Source organism: Chaetodon auriga, chromosome 23 (genome assembly GCF_051107435.1).
Source record: "Chaetodon auriga isolate fChaAug3 chromosome 23, fChaAug3.hap1, whole genome shotgun sequence".
In the NCBI taxonomy this organism is placed as follows: domain Eukaryota; kingdom Metazoa; phylum Chordata; class Actinopteri; order Chaetodontiformes; family Chaetodontidae; genus Chaetodon; species Chaetodon auriga.
The window spans coordinates 1365874-1381059 of record NC_135096.1 but is presented as its reverse complement, the minus strand read 5'-3'; the positions used below and the strand labels follow the sequence as shown (position 1 = coordinate 1381059).

Sequence of the window (15186 nt, the reverse complement as noted above, 5' to 3'; positions counted from 1 at the left end):
AGGCGAAGGGAGATCACACTTGCGGAACGAGCCAATCCCACGCCGAGGTCCGCTCCGCCTGCTCCGCACACACACTCCTCAGGTGCACGACGGATTAGACCAAAAAAAAAGTGGGGAGGAACGTCGGTGGCCGTAACACCCCTCCCCTTAAAATACAAACCGATAGGTTTTGTAAACCCACTAATTAAAAATACCTACCACAGCCTGGACTGAGCATCTGCCAACACGTTATCTGACCCCTTTTTATGCCGAATCTCCAGATTGTAGTCTTGCACGATCAGCGCCCACCGCATGAGCCGTTGGTTGTGGTTGTACATGCAGGATAGAAATACAAGTGGGTTATGATCGGTCAGAACAACAACCGGAGAGGAACACGAACCGATGTAAACTTCAAAGTGTTGGAGTGCTAGCAACAAAGCAAGAGTCTCTTTCTCAATAGTGGAATAATGGAGCTGGTGCTTGTGGAACTTCCTTGAGAAATAACCCACGGGATGATCAATTCCTTCAGCATCCTCCTGCAGCAGTACCGCACTCGCGCCCACCGCGCTGGCGTCAACCTCCAGTTTGAATGGCCGCGAGAGATCAGGAGCGGCAAGCACAGGTGCGTGGCTAAGAAGGGACTTTACACTATCAAAGGCATGCTGACAGTCGGGAGACCACACGAAGTCTACCTTGGGACTGGTCAAGCTAGTCAACGGCTGGACTACGGTGGAGAAGTTCCGGCAGAAACTTCGATAATAACCAGCCATGCCTAAGAATCTGCGCAGGGCTCTTCTAGTAGGCGGAACAGGGTATTCGGTGATGGTGTCAATTTTTGCATTAACCGGGCGCACCTGGCCTTGGCCCACCTGTCTCCCTAAGTAGGTGACGGTAGCCTTGCCGAATTCACATTTCGCCAGATTTAAGGTGAGCGACGCTGCAGCGAGGCGGGCGAACACCTGCTCAAGGGTCTGAATGTGTTCCTCCCATGTGATGGTGTACACAACTAGGTCATCCAGGTACGCATTACAGTTTGTCAAGCCGGCCAGGACGGTGTTTACCAGACGCTGGAAAGTGGCCGGAGCATTGCACATACCGAAGGCCATGACGGTATATTGCAGGAAATAATCTGGGGTCACAAATGCTGAAATTTCGGAGGCCCGGCTTGTCAGTGGGACCTGCCAATACCCTTTGAGAAGATCCAACTTGCTCACAACTTTGGCTGTACCTAAATTATCAACGCAATCCTCCATGCGCGGTAGAGGATATGAATCAGTGCTTGTGACGGCATTTACTCGTCGAAAATCGGTGATGAACCGAGGAGAGCCATCAGATTTAGCCTCTAAAAGGCACGGAGAACTCCAGGGACTGGAGCTGGGTGTGGCTAACCCATGTTGCAGGAGATACTCGGCCTCCTTCTTCATCAGCGCCCGCTTCACTGGATTAACACGATACGGGTGTTGCTTAATCGGCTTGGCACCTTTAACGTCAATATCGTGCTGGAGAACGGTCGTTTGGCTCGGGACATCACCGAAAAGACACGAAAAACGGCTTAACAAGTTCATTATATCACGCTGCTGCTCGTCTGGCAGGTGACTTAATTGGGACCGTATCACTTTCAGCATTTCCGAGTTCGGTAACCGAGCGCTTTGATGTGACGAATGACGCACCAGTAAATCATCATCATCTCCGTCAGACACCTTTAGGTTGTCAGACACGATCAGTGCAGAACTGCCAGAAACAGACGGCGGAGGATTATCGGGCCGTTTCGGACTAACTGCAGGTGCAGTGCGGGCGTGATACAGCTTTAACATATTAACGTGGCACACCCGAGTTTTTCGCCTCCTTTCGGGGGTGCCAATGACGTAGTCAGTATCACTTAAGCGATCACGGATTTCGTAAGGGCCGGAAAATTTGGCAGAAAGAGCTGAACCGGGAATAGGTAATAATGCCAAAACTTTATCACCCCGCGCAAAGTGTCGGGGAACTGCGGAGCGGTCGAAATGACGCTTCATCACCGCCTGCGAGGAAGAGAGAGACTCCCTCGCAACAGTGTTGGCATGGTGTAAACGCTCACGGAATTTACTGACATAATCTAACACATTAGTTTTGGGGAGGTTTCCGGACGACAGGAACTTGTCTTTTAAGGATTTCAGTGGCCCGCGTGGCGTGTGGCCAAAAACGAGCTCGGCGGGACTGAATCCTAAGGATTCCTGGACGGCTTCACGAGCAGCGAACAAAACGAGTGGGACCCCTTCATCCCAACTTTTTCCTGTTTCCAGGCAATACTTATGGAGCATGGACTTCAGCGTCTGGTGCCACCGCTCTAGTGCGCCCTGGGATTCAGGATGGTACGCGCTGGAGACGGCGTGTTTCACATTCAGCGTCTCAAGGACTTGTTTGAAAAGTCTCGACTGAAAGTTTGTGCCTTGATCTGTTTGAATCACTCGAGGGAGACCGAACGTGGAGAAGAACTTTATTAAGGCTTTCACCACGGAGCTTGTGGTTATTTTATGCAGTGGGACAGCTTCAGGAAAACGTGTAGTGGCGCACATAACGGTGAGTAGGTACTGATTCCCACTCTTTGTACGGGGCAAGGGACCAACACAATCCACTAGCACGCGTTCAAACGGCTCTCCTATTGCAGGTATAGGATGCAGTGGAGCTGGAGGAATGATCTGGTTCGGCCTGCCGGCGACCTGGCAAACATGGCAACAACGACTATATTTTGAAACGTCGCTTTTCAGGCCTGGCCAAAAGAAATGTCTGAGTATGAGTTGGTATGTTTTTGTTACACCTAGATGTCCTGACCACTGACTTTCATGTGCTACGGATAAAACATGCTGCCGGTACCCTGTGGGAATGACTATCTGGTAGACAGCGTTCAATTCAGAATCAGTGTTAGCAGGAGACCACCTACGCACCAAAACTTCATTATCAATGAGATAAGCGACCTTTTCAACTCTTGCTTTGTCGGCACTCACCACACTGGCGAAACACTTCTTCAGTGACGGGTCAGCCCGCTGTGCGGCGCACAGACGTTCGCGGGTGACCGGGAGAGACATGCCGTCAGTGGATGGCTTATCAGGGCTGGCGGAGCGCGCCAGCTCGGTGGTGGTTTTGCGGGGAGACGCAGCAGCGATCTCCGTGTCAGTCTCAGTTTCTTCTGAAAGGGTTGACATAAACACACTGTCAGATAAGGACACATCCTCATCATCTCGAGGTTTGCGTGCTTGTGCGCGAGTGATGACACAGGAGGGAAACAAATCTGAATGTGCATGCGGTACTTTACCATCATCCGTGCGCTGAGGAGAGTCCCGAACTTCCAGCGCAGGAGTCACTTTGCCCCCAGCTATGTCATTGCCCATTAGAAGAGCAACACCTCTGATTGGTAACGCAGGGCAAACAGCGACGGGGAAGAAACCAGTGATTAGTTTGGATTGTATATGGATGCGGTGTACGGGCCTGGGAATGTACCCCATTTCAATGCCGCGTAATACCGAACCATAGCCGCAGGCAGACTGTTTAGAAAACGGCAATGCAGAGGCCAGAATTACCGACTGGGAGCCACCGGTGTCTCGCAAAATACGTACCGATCGCTGGTCAGCAGACTCGCCCGTCAGGGACACTAAACCATCAAAGACAAAGGGCTTAAAGCAAGCATCAAGAGTTTCGTTGGAACTAGATTTAATAGGTTCACGCGGCTCTGCTTGAATTAACCCGATGCCTTGTGGCTGTGACGATCTCGGGGGAGGTGATGCTGGCATCTTGTTCTTAAGTTTGCGGCATTCAGCAATGACATGTCCAGGTCTGTGGCAATAGTAACACTCTTTGTCATGCTTTGTTGTAGCAGGTGCTTGATGTGAGCTAGACTGTGTAGCCGGAGTATAACGAGGCTTCTCAGCAGAGACTGATGGGAAAACAGACTTGTGAGTCAGCACATACTCATCGGCTAACACAGCGGCAGCAGAGAGTGATTTTACTTTTTGTTCATTCAAATATACCACAATGCGGTCCGGCAAACATTTCTTAAATTCCTCCAACAGTATTAGTTCCCGGAGCGAGTCAAAATCACTGGCTTGGCAACTATTGCTCCATTTATCAAATAAGGTTCCCTTTTCCCTCGCGAACTCAGCATAGGTCTGATTTTGGGCTTTTTTGTGATTTCTGAATTTTTGTCGGTACGCCTCGGGGACCAACTCATACGCACGTAAGATAGCTGCTTTCACCGCGTCATAATCGAGACTGTCTTCCAGAGGAAGCGCAGCAACAGCTTCTTGGGCTTTCCCATGAATTTTGCACTGCATCAAAAGAGGCCATACATCAGGTGGCCACTGCAGAGCAGAAGCAATGCGCTCGAATGCAGAAAAATAGGAGTCCACTTCGGCTTCACGGAATGTAGGAACTAAAGCAATGTGCTTACTGATATCGAACGCGGCGCGTGGTGAGGTGGTGGAAAGAGGAGACATACCTGTGCTGCCAGTGCCTGCATGTGGTGCCTGCGTCTCTCTGTGCTTGTTTATTTTGTATCTTCTCCTGGGATTCCATTTGGAGACGGGCAATGCGGACTTTTAACCGAGCCTCATCTCTGGACCCAGTACTGGTAGGAGAGAGAGGATCATAGCGTGGCAGCGTCACTGGCGTTTTTGCCTGCCTGCTCGCTTCACCACCCTCTCTCACAGGCGCGGGAGCTTCGTGAGGCTCACCACCCAGTTTCTGAACACCCACTCCCTCACTCAGGGTGCCATCCTCAAGCACAGCTGACTCCGATATCTCTGGCAACACAAGGACCTCCAATTCCACCAATCTATCAATAATTAAGGCCTTAAGTTCCCTTTTCAGTGAATGTTTGGGATATGAAATGCCGAAGTGGCCTGCTATTGTAGCTAAATCATCCTTGCGGCAGCTATCAATTTGACTAATAGAGGGCGCGGTCAAAAATGAATGTAGGTCAAACATATTTATGCCCAATCACAATTAGCTCAGCTGCCAAAAATTTTTTTTTTTTCTTTTTAAAAAAAAAAAATCAATCCAAACCTTCTCGTAATAACTTTGCTCACAGGATTCCTTTAATAGAATATCCCGGACGAGCCCCCATTTATGTTACAACCCCTAGCTCGTAGTGGGAAAAGGGAAGCAACATAAACCAGTTGTAATTGGTTAAACAAAGTTATTTATTTCAAAGGTAAGGTAAATGATATGTACAAACAAAAAACACCAGAGGCAACTCTAAAGGAAAAGGGCCTACGAGTGCTGATAAATCAAAAAACAATCAAAACCAAAAGAGGACTCTCTGGGATTATCTCACTTTGTCAAACAAAAGAAACCACCCGAAAATAAAACCCTCTCTGCTTAACTAAAATGGAACAAAAACAGCAGATCAGCACCCCTTCTTCCTAGTGCACGCTATCACAACTTCGCGACCGCGGTATCACTAGTATCACAGAATTTTGAAGCTGGCCCTGGCCCAGTCCTTCACTAACTACAACAAAATGCCTCTTCACAATTTGTGACCACACACAACAAATGTCTGGCGCGCTGCTCCTCAGCCGCCGCAAGTGCCGGTCCGCTCGAGCCTTTCAGCATCCCGTCCCCGATTGGCGCCTGGTGATTGGTGAACGGGTCCGACTCTGCACCAATCCCGCGAGCGGACAGCCGAAGGTGGGAGGTGGGAGGCGAAGGGAGATCACACTTGCGGAACGAACCAATCCCACGCCGAGGTCCGCTCCGCCTGCTCCGCACACACACTCCTCAGGTGCACGACGGATTAGACCAAAAAAAAAGTGGGGAGGAACGTCGGTGGCCGTAACAATGTAGTATAATTTTTCTCAACAGATATGTGAAGAATTGAGTCAAACACTGTAATCAATGGTAGTTTTTAGCAAGCAAGTGTTGTAGCAGAAGTGTAATAGTTCATTTACTTAAAAGTACAAGAGCAATGGAGAAATGGAGAAGAGGCACATAGAAGAGTCGAGATGGTGATGCTGTGCAAGGCTGACACGACACTGTGCAGCAAATATCAAAAATCAAGAGATCATATGAGCAAATGTCTGCATCATGAATCTTGGTACTTTCCATGATTCTGCAGGTGTCTCTGCAGCCAGTGTTAGTTGGTTCTAACCGGTTTTGGCCGGTATTGTCTGTAACCTTGCATAGCCCTGTGTGTCCTTATATAACCTTACTGTATTCAATCTATGTTACGTATCTATCATCACTCTATGAAAGGATAACAATGTTATCAATCACACTATGATTTGTTATGTCTTAATGCATACTGATTTCTGGTGATTATTGTGATTATACTTACTTTTAAAAAATAGAGCCTACGACAATCAGAAGCTAATGGTGTAATTGTAAGAGGTAAATACTTTTTAAAGAAACAAAACCCGTGACAATTAGAAGCTAATGGTGAAATTTCAAGGGAACAAGAAGAATAAAAGTACCTACAAGCCCAGGCTAGCGGTCAAGAGATAACGTAATGGTGTATAAAAAAATAGAAGGATCAGAAAAAGAGAAGATGCCCCAAGGGTGGGGGTGACCTTGAACAAACTGTATAAAAGACAAGCACTGACTCTTCTCAGACGGAGAGACTTGGAGAACTTATTGGAGTTACACCTTGTGTGTTTCTGAGTGTTTCCCCTTTGTTGTCAACAATAAAGTTGCTTCTCGGACTTCGACTCCTGCAGCCTCTTTTTGAGCATTTTTCTCGGACAGCTGAATTTGATTTACAACAATGACAGCAGTGAGATGAGGATTGGTGATATCGTCCACATCAGTATGAGGGTCTCTATTCATATGTGTGTTGATGATGGTGTCTCTGTGAGTCACTTTAACAGTCCAGTTCCATCCAGATCAATATCAAGCATGAATGCTTGTATTGATCACATCACTGTTGGTATCAGTGTGGTTAACAGCAGTCACTCAGACACTTCTAATAACATGTTTCAGCCTTTTTATCATTGAAAAACACTTCATGTCATCTGGGTCAGTGAAACTGACATCATGCAGTTTATCTTTCCACCACCAGAGGGCAACACATCATCACCAATGAAAGGTCCAGTGAGGAGGATTCAGTGGCACCTAGTGGTGAGGTTGCAGATTGCAGCCAACTGAATCCACCTCGCCTCACCTTCCCTACGGCGACAAAGTCTCTCTCTGGAGTCAGTGTGTGGTTTGTCTGTTCTGGGCTCCTCTAGAAACATGGTGGTGCAAGATGGAGGACCTGCTGCCTCTCTAGATATCAAGAATCATTCTAAGGTCACCAAAACACAAGAAGAAGAAGAAGAAGAAGAAGAAGAAGAAGTCTGGGAGGACTATGATGGCAGAAATGGTGTCAGAGCAGGAGTCAGAGAACAGATTTAAACATGAAGACACGAGAGGATTTGGTTTACTGCAGGGCGTGGCCGCCAGGTCTGGTCTGGCCTCTTCCTCTTCTGAGTGCACCTGACACCAATCACTCAATCAAGATCCACCGGCAGCCATCGGGACTCTTCAGATCTTCTAAGTACCTTTTGCCCATTGTTGCCTTGCCTCCTGTCTGCCTCCATGACTCCTGGTCCCTGTGCTCAGCTGCCAACCTTGTGCTCCAGCTGCTAAGTCTGGACCGTGAGTCTCTGGAACTGGATTCCCTCTTGGCCTGTCCACTCTCTGCCTACCTGTCAGCTTCAGTGTGTGGATCTCCCAGATTTGCATTTGGGTCTGTTTGCTGCTGTCTCAAACAGAACAGGAATGGGTTGATCATGATTCGTAAGTGTGGAGATGATCGCTGTGTGTCTTTCCCACCTGGACCTCACACCAACTCAGACAACCAGTTCTGAGTTCTAGACTGAACAATGTCATGAGTGGATCACTGTGAGCGGACACTGGAAATTTTTCTCACTGTGAAGCTGTTACAATCCAGCAGGTGGCGGTAATGAAACCCACATGGCTGCCAACCACCGTCAAAGTCAGAAGAAGAAGAACCAGAAACAAGGCAATGCAACATGGTGGACTCTGTGGAAGAGGACCTGCTGCCTCTGTGGACATAAAGACTCATTCTAAGGTAACGAAAACACACTGATTCTTATTTTGAGGTGATTAAACGCTAATGAAAACAGAACTATGAAGATTATTTCCCATATCTGCCAACAGATCCCTCTGAATCCTCCACACTGGACCTTTAACACTGACTGCTCTTTAATTTTGGGCTCTGGGTGAAGTTAATACTTGTTGGCTGGTTTTCAGCTTCATGGTCCCAGTTTTTGTGGTGTTTTGTTGGTTTGAAAAGAGAAACTTCAGACTGAGCTCAATGAAAGTTTGGACCTTTTTAGCAAACAGCTGACGAGCAGAGGTTCTTACAAACCATACCACATAATAACTCAGTAGGAGTGATCCGTGTGATGATCTGTGTGATGGGAGGCACAGATCACCAGCCCTGAGTTCTGGAGCTCAGAGACACTTCCTGACAGGTTAGGCCACAGCAGAGAAGCTGGCGTCCCTCCATCCTCACCGTCACCAGTGCTGAGGTCTCGAGTGGGGGAGTGTGGAAGTTGCGGTCATGACAGCCAGAGCTCCCACTCTCAAATGTGGTCTCCAAACCTCAAACCCAGTGAAACCACTAATGCTCCAGTAAAATCTCCTTTTAACCATTGCAACCAACTCACAAAACCTCTTGAAAAATCTCTCACACCTCAAAACATCTGTGTGAAAACACTTGGAAACTAGTAAAATCAAAGTGAATTCAACAAAATCCTGAAGTAAATCCTGTATGGGCTCTCAATTCAATCCAGCAACACCTGGAGCGAAACCTCATCCATATAAGGACCTGTGTTCCAAAGCCCTGGTCCACTCCTTTGATACGTCACAAAGTGGCTTTGATCCATCAGAGATGACATCGTTCGTTCGTTAATAAAATACGGGGCACCAACCTTCCTCAGCTCAGGATTTTATTTATTATTTCTTGTAATGCTGATGTAATGATAACGAATGAACCAACAGTAACCAGTCTGATAATCTGAAGCGTAAATTCTCGATAAGGGAGTGCTTATATCCAGCTCAAAAGGACACCGTCTGACCACGACTTGAAAGAAAAGTCTTATTTATTAAAACACAATAATGTATATGAATAATGAATAATACAACAGAGGATATGGGTGACATGAGGTAACACAAACAACTGCATTGAGAAACTTATGGCAAATAATGGCAGAATGAGTTTGGCAATAGTGAGAAGTAGTTTTGAGGGAAAAATGGGGATGCGAATGTAAGGTCAATTTCTTGAATGAATGGCTGAGAGGAATTAAGAAAACTGAGATGTTGTAACCTTACGGACCCAACTCGTTATTCAAACCCGGATAAGCATGCCTACTTTGCCAGCGGCGCTCCAGTGGATGTCTGGTCTGAACTGACACGAAGGGACTCCAGGCTGTCGTTCGTTGCTCTGGTCTGCGCTGTGGTCCAACGGACGAACCAAGCAAACCGCGGTTGAGAGCCAATGTTGGACAGGGATGTTTCAGGAGCTGGAAGGCCTCTGGTGTCGGTTACAGATGAGGAACGGCTTCTGATGGTTATTTAATTCAGACAAGTGGGTCGAGGCTGGCTACAGGTCTTTGGTGCAGAGAGTTGGCGACCGTATGGCAAAAACTTTAGATTAATAATAAAATTGAGAGTCTCTTCGATGGCCGGTCGAAAATGTCTCCAAAATTATTATTACGTGACTAGAATTTAACTTTGGAAAAGTTATGCGGCTGAATGTGGCCAGCAAAAATCAAAGTTTCACAAATATAAAAAAAAAACTTGGAAAAGAACGTTTTTCTGAATAAAGAAATCAAACTACTCAGTACTCAGAGCAGCAACAAAAAAAAAAGACAGAGGACAACGAAACGAGACGAATAACTGAAGACTAAGAGAAGACTCAGAGAAGACGAAAGACAAAACTAAAGACTGAGCGTCCGCTGCACGCTGCAGCCAGTATACTTGCTCCAGGCCGTGTCAATAGACTGTCGCGCATGTGGGATGGTTCGCAGGCGAGCGATGTGATTTTACCTTACAGAGCGAGAACTAACAAATGATTCGTTCGAGGGACTCATCTGCTTCTCACTATGGTCAATCACATGTATTTTAAATGATCAATTTTCAATGGCATTTCAACATTGTTCACAACATGCGTTAGACAATTCTTATGAATAATGGCAACATTCAACAATAATCATGATAACATTCTCGAATATTCATCCTAATAAACATGATGACTAAGGGTATAACTAACTTAATTTGACAAAGAAATAAAGAAAGGCAGACTATATTTGCCAAAATGATTATCTCTATTATTGTTACTACTAATAACTGTCTCATGTCAAGCATATGCAACCTAACCGCTACGAAACTCTAGATGGCAGTATGGATCCATGGTAGAAACTCAGACCAACTTTTTAGGAGAGTTAAAATCACAGATTCATCATTTTATAAGCTAGAAACACCAAAGAGCATTGATATCATACAGATTATGAGTTTTGTGTATATTGTAAGAACATCCAAAATTAAATCAAACACAGAGATGTCGTTATCCTGGTGTGATAAAAAAGAGGCACACAGACATACCCGCTTCCCTGAAAGGATGAGGAAGAGGTGTTTCTAAGCCAGACGTCCTGTCTCTCTCTGAAATCACACCTCCCTTTGAACAGTACAAATGATCAATAACTCTTAAAAGTTGGGATGTTTTATGACTCCATGTCTCCTGAAGAAACAGGGGAAAAAGGGGTCAGTTATATGTCAGTTCTGCTACAGCAACAATAAAGACAACATTGAAGTACTCATTGACAACTGCATATGAAATCAATCAAACCAGAGAAATCCCTTCTGAACTCACTGAAAATTGTTATAAACCAGCAAAAACTGCTGCAGGCTGACTGCTGGTCAACCTGTGAAAAACTCTGATCCACCAGTCCACCCCAAACAGTGAAACACGTAATGACCACTAAATCATACAAGATCACTAAATTAACTTACTGTCAGCCTAGTATGAAACTGGGACATAAACATGAGAGGACCATGTCCATCATCCACATTACATGCACAGCCATGATCCACGGGAACCTATGAGAGAAGAAAGCACAACAACACCAGGAAAGATGCTGAGGTACCAACACGCATTGATAGGAAATGAGTGTGTACAGATGGAGAGGCAGGTGTCCTCACTGTGTCATGCAAAATACTTGGACGGGCATTGCTCCCACTGAGTTGAAATGTGGTCTCCAAACCTCAAACCCAGCAAAACCACTAATCCTCCAGTAAAATCTCATCCATATAAGGACCTGTGTTCCAAAGCCCTGGTCCACTCCTTTGATACGTCACAAAGTGGCTTTGATCTATCAGAGATGACATCAACATTCCACTGAGCTCAGGGTTTGAGGGAGATCATTGGTTTCCATAGCAACAATAAAGACAATATTGAAGTCCTCATTGACAACTGCATGTAAAATCAATCAAACCAGAGAAATCCCTAGGGGGGGGCGCTAGTGAGCCAGTAATGGAGTAAGACACATTGTATCGTGCTCCTGCCAAAACTCTCCTAAAACTCCATCTTATTGCGTTTCTACGACCAGCTTGACATGTGTACTGCTTATAAATCTTCTTAGACAGCGATTTTGTGAGTTTGACCTGTGTGCGTTAAGTAAATGGCGAGTAATCTCCGTAAATATAAATATACTGGACTGCAGCAGCAGAGCTAACTCATCGGTGCATCCTTCACCTGCTCAGCCGGATCAATTAACTCCCCTTCCCCTGGAGGGAGAGATGGATGCTGTGGCCTTAAAAGTGGAGGTTCTCGCCTCTCTGAGAGCAGACATTGCTTCAGTCATCAGGTCAGAGCTGAAAAGTGTTCTTTCCGATGAGCTTAATACTATCAGAAATGAGTTAAGAGAACTCGGATCGACCATCCGCTCTGATATGGACTGTGAAGGCCGCAGTTGCCAGTGTGGAGGAAGGCTTAACAACATGGTCGGATGAAGTCACCGCGTTACAAACAACTGTCGCCGAGCTAAAAACAGAAGTTGCAGAACTGAGAGAGAGGAATGAGGACATCAAAGGGAGACTGCGAGGGTGCAACATTCGTATCATGGGCATCACAGAAGAACCAGACCGCTTGCACAGAGGCCTCACACCGAGGAAGCCAAACGGTAAACCCCGGGTCATCATTGATAAACTACATTATTACCAGGACTGCAAAGACGTGCTACGCCATGCTCAAGAGCAGGGACCACTGCACTACAGAGGGCAACCGATCGCTATTTTTCCAGATTACACAGCAAGAGTTGCTCAAGCCCGTGCTGCGTTCAATGATGTCGGGAACCTGCTCCGTGGTAGAAGTGATGTCCGCTATGGAATACTGTTTCCTGCACGTCTCCGCATCTCATACAACAGGGACACCAAAGAGTTTCGGGACCCGGAGAAGGCGATGGCCTACATGAGGAGCACTGCTGTGTCAGCTGAATCTACAGGATAATATTAATCAGACTCGTGCTTGCACCTTGAGAGGCACCCTTTTCTTCTTTCTCTCTCTCTCTCTTCTTTTTTTATTGTCTCTCTCCTCCTGTGTGCCTCGTTGGGCGCGAACTGGTGAGAATTTTGAGCGATAGACGTACGCGGTTCATATATTATGTTTACAATGATGTTCATAATATGCACTGTCTTTAATTTCAGTTTGTCGTAATATTAAGAATGCATCTTCAATAGTAAGGGGAGCTGGCTGGAGCTACCCTGCTGTTCACTTTGTAGTTCCCAGTATCCACACTCGTGTGATTTATTACAAGATAGGGTTTTTTGTCATCATGTTCTTTTAGAATCAGAATCAGAATCAGAATCAGAATCAGAAAAAGCTTTATTGCCAAGAATGCTTTTACACATACGAGGAATTTTTTCTGGTGAAATTGGTGCATGACACATCTACTAAAATATGACACATCTACTAAAATAAGAGCATAAAAATAACAATTTAAATATATATACACAAGTCTGTTATTGTTAGAAACACAGTTCTGTTTTTCAGAAAGAAGTCCAAGTTGAGCGTTAATGTAACGCATAGAGTTATATTTATATCACTCAATGTGACAGAATGAGTCCGAGGTGGAATGTGAAGAGTGTCAGGGGGGGTTCCGGGCCTTGTTGGTAAGGCTGACAGCAGACGGGAAAAAACTGTTCTTGTGGCGTGAGGTTTTGGTCCTGATGGACCGCAGCCTCCTGCCAGAGGGGAGTGGCTCAAAGAGTTTGTGTCCGGGGTGAGAGGGATCAGCCACAATCTTTTCTGCACGCCTCAGGGTCCTGGAGGCGTACAGGTCCTGAAGAGATGGTAGATTGCAGCCAATCACCTTCTCTGCAGACCGAATGACACGCTGCAGTCTGCCCTTGTCCTTGGCGGTGGCAGCAGCGTACCAGATGGTGATGGAGGAGGTGAGGATGGACTCGATGATGGCTGTGTAGAAGTGCACCATCATTGTCTTTGGCAGGCTGAATTTCTTCAGCTGCCGTAGGAAGAACATCCTCTGCTGTGCTTTCCTGATGAGGGAGCTGATGTTCGGCTCCCACTTGAGGTCCTGGGAGATGATAGTTCCCAGGAAGCGGAAAGACTCCACAGTGTCAATAGTGGAGTCACAGAGGGTGATGGGGGCTGGTGAGGCTGAGTTCTTCCTGTAGTCCACAACCATCTCCACTGTCTTTAGAGCATTTAGCTCCAGGTTGTTCTGATTGCACCAGGTCACCAGATGGTCAACCTCCCACCTGTAGGCGGACTCGTCGCCATCAGAGATGAGTCCAATGAGGGTGGTGTCGTCCGCAAACTTCAGGAGCTTGACAGACTGGTGACTGGAGGTGCAGCTGTTCGTGTACAAGGGAAGGATGACAAGGGAAGGAAAATCTAGAAGTTCTATGCTACCTGGCAGCCTTTCTTGACATTTATAGGAAATATTGAGGCAGAGAAGTTGAGACAATGAGGAAAAACTCGACTTTTACTGAGCTTGGGGAGTGACTTTAGTCTGATCTTGTTTTGGTAGTGCGGGCCTAGCAGGTTGGGGGGGGGGGGTGTTCAGATCCACTCAGGCCAGGCAGTTCTGTTAATCTAGAACTGTGTGTATCTGTTTTTGTTTTGTTTGTTTGTGTTTTTTTTTTCTTGTTTTCTATGAACCAACTAATCATTTGGCTGTATTTTTTTTGTTTAATTGTTTTTGTAACCTGAAAAATGCAAATTAACAGACCTTGAACAAAAAAAAAAAAAATTTGCACAAACCTGAATGTGAGTTTGATTGAAAAAATCTCACAAATGAAAGTTTAGCTGTAGAAATATTTTTCCATGTTTTAAAAGGTTTTGTGCAAACAGATAATCTGAATATACTTCAGATATTTTCAGCAGTGAAGTTTCAGAGTCTGAGAGACTGAAACACAAATTTCCTATCTTTGTGAGTGACACTGAAGTTTCAGCTACAAGTTCACTGAGCTGGTAGGGAATAATTCACTGAGTGTCTCTCAGTCCACGCAGGCGTCCATTCATTGTCCTCATGTCTGTAAGAACACAGCTGTGCTGCTGTTCCACTGACTGAAAGCTCAGAGTTGTGTGATATATTCAGAGGAACAGTTTGAGTCAGCCATAGAGGCTGTGTTCTGTGGAGCTCTGGTTGTGTCCGTGGTTGAGGCTGTCACAATCCCTCCTGATGGCCACACACATCAAGCACCACTTTGCTTCATTCTCTGGCGAGCTGGACCCAGACCCAGCTCTGAGACTGGACCAGCACCTGCCAACAGCAGTCTGTCCAGCCATTGGATGGACCCTGCAGTCGCCATCTTCCCTGATGAATCCTCTCTCTCTGGTCAAAACAAACCCTGCCCACACCTGACCTGCTCCAGACGAGGTTCTGTTCACAGTTTCAGACTGAACTTTAATTCTTCTCCTGATGGTTTTCTCTATGAGGGTCCAGACTCTCAGCTGAGGGAATACGTTCTGTCTTCAGACCTGCTGAGACAGACGTTCAAAGCCGTGTGACCACAGCAGAACAAACCTGATGCTTCATGTTGTTTTCAGCCACAGGAACCTTCTTGCATTTAGCTGGTAATCAATCATTTTGTCTCTGTTTGCTTCAGGTCATATTAACACTTTAAATCTGACACAGCAGATCTTCAACACACTAAAAGAATGATGAAGGTACAGAATCTAGAGACCACTTTGGATTCTGGTTTTATGTT

The 15186-nt window shown here is 46.1% G+C and overlaps 1 protein-coding gene across 1 annotated transcript in view; it reads left to right on the top strand.

Annotated features, from left to right (window-relative positions):
* The window catches only part of LOC143315903 (uncharacterized), an 82568-nt gene that overhangs the window by 28191 nt on the left and 39191 nt on the right, over positions 1–15186 (top strand). The window lies entirely within an intron of this gene.